The sequence below is a fragment of the Sinocyclocheilus anshuiensis genome, unplaced genomic scaffold, assembly GCF_001515605.1.
Source record: "Sinocyclocheilus anshuiensis isolate Anshui unplaced genomic scaffold, SAMN03320099.WGS_v1.1 scaffold1455, whole genome shotgun sequence".
NCBI classification, from domain to species: domain Eukaryota; kingdom Metazoa; phylum Chordata; class Actinopteri; order Cypriniformes; family Cyprinidae; genus Sinocyclocheilus; species Sinocyclocheilus anshuiensis.
In genome coordinates, this window is record NW_015541012.1 from 1218796 (window position 1) to 1221073 (window position 2278).

Below are 2278 nucleotides of genomic sequence, written 5' to 3' on the forward strand. Positions count from 1 at the left end.
TCCAGGCTCCTGCCTGCTTAGCTTTAGTGAGGAACCAGACTCTGCCTACTGCATGCCACAGCTGTGTTCAGAGCCTATGCCTTAATAAAGCTGCTCTAATAGAGGGGTAGCGCATCCTGACAAGCTCAATGCGGCCATCAGGATGCGCTACCAGCTTAAACAATGAGTTCAACTTCATGATTAAGGTGGGGAATTAATGACAACAGCATGTCAGGGGGCCAGTTTAATGCCTCATCTGAACGACGCTCCTTTTTACAGATCCTGGTCTAATGCTTTATCTGAAGGTTGCTTCGTTTTACATTCTGAAATCTGATTCGTTATACTAAGAGTTTTGCACCCATACAAGTCAGGGAATGAGCACCACCTGCTGGCCGGACTAAAACTAGCTCCAGCAGCAAGCTAGTTTTTCACAACAGCCTACCAGCCATCAGAATGTGCTACCAGCTTCAAAAAGAGTTTTCAAAAATCGTCTCCCACCAGTGTACAGACCAGGCTCTGGCCTGCTTAGCTTTAGTGAGGAACCAGACTCTGCCTACTGCAAGCCACAGCTGCATTCGTAGCCTGTGCCTTAATAAAGCTACCTTAATAGAGGGGTAGCGCATCCTGACAAGCTCAATGTGGCCATCAGGATGCGCTACTAGCTTAAACAATGAGGTTAAATTCATGATTAAGGTGGGGAATTAATGACAACAGAATGTCAGGAAGCCAGTTTAATGCCTCGTCTGAACGATGCTCCTTTTTACAGGTGCCGGTCTAACGCTTTATCAAAAGGTTGCTTCGTTTTACATTCTGAAGTCCGATTCGTTATACTGAGACTTTTGCACCCATACAAGTCAGGGAATGAGCACCCCCTGCTGGCCGGACTAAAGCTAGCTCCAGCAGAGTGTTCCAACTACTGAACATTCGGCAGAACACACCACAAAATCTCCTACTGGTTTTCGAGTATTCAGATGTTTTTCTGAAAATAGTACTTCGCGGAGCAGCGGCGCTGATCAAACGCTTCAGGACGCGCAGACGGGGGAAGCGAGCCGGTGTAAATACAGTGTTGGTAGCATAATCTGATAGGTAGCATTATTTGTCAGAACACCTGGCGCACTCGTGAAGCTCAGACAGCGCGGATTTCGAACACCATTGCCTAGCATCCATCTAGCGAATCTCCGCTCTCTACCCAACAAAACGGACGAACTTCTGCTCTCCCGGACAAATAAGGATTTCTCACACTGTTGCTCTGTGTTTCACGGACACCTGGCTGAATGACGCAACACCGGACAGAGCACTACATCTGCCGGGCTTTCAGCTGTTCAGAGTGGACCGCGACGCCGAATCGATGGGGAAATCGCGCGGCAGTGGGACATGCTTTTACATCAATGAAAGGTGGTGTACAGATGTAACAGTGTTAAAGAAGATGTGCTGCCCCGATCTAGAAGCGCTTTTCATTAACTGTAAGCCTTTCTATTTGCCGCGGGAGTTTTGCTCGTGCATTCTCGTGAGTGTTTACATTCCTCCGCAACCGCACGTGAGCTCGGCTTTACAACAACTAGCTGATCAGATCACAGAGACAGAGCAACAACACCCGGACTCTGTTTTAATCATTCTTGGGGACCTTAATAAAGCAAATCTCTCCCGTGAACTGCCCCCAAACAGCATGTTACATGTCCCACCAGAGACAGTAATATACTGGATCACTGATACATGGCAATAAAGGATGCATATCACTCTGTCCCACGGGCAGCTTTGGGGCTCTCTGATCACTGCCTGGTTCATCTTATACCAACCTACAGGCAAAAACTTAAATCTGCTAAACCTGTAGTAAAGACTGTAAAGAGATGGACCAACGAAACAGAGTGGGTTTTACAAGCCTGTTTCGACTCCACTGATTGGAGTGTTTTTGAAGCTGCTACCACCGATCTGGACGAACTCACAGAGACTGTCCCGATCTAGAAGCGCTCTTCATAAACTGTGAACCATTCTATTCGCTGCGGGAGTTTCACTCGTTCATTCTTGTGAGTGTTTACATTCCTCTGCAAGCGCACGTGAGCCTGGCTTTACAGAAACTCGCTGATCAGATCACAGTGACAGAGCAACAACACCCAGACTCTGTTTTAATCATTCTTGGGGACCTTAATAAAGCAAATCTCTCCCGTGAACTGCCCCCAAACAGCATGTTACATGTCCCACCAGAGACAGTAATATACTGGATCACTGATACATGGCAATAAAGGATGCATATCACTCTGTCCCACGGGCAGCTTTGGGGCTCTCTGATCACTGCCTGGTT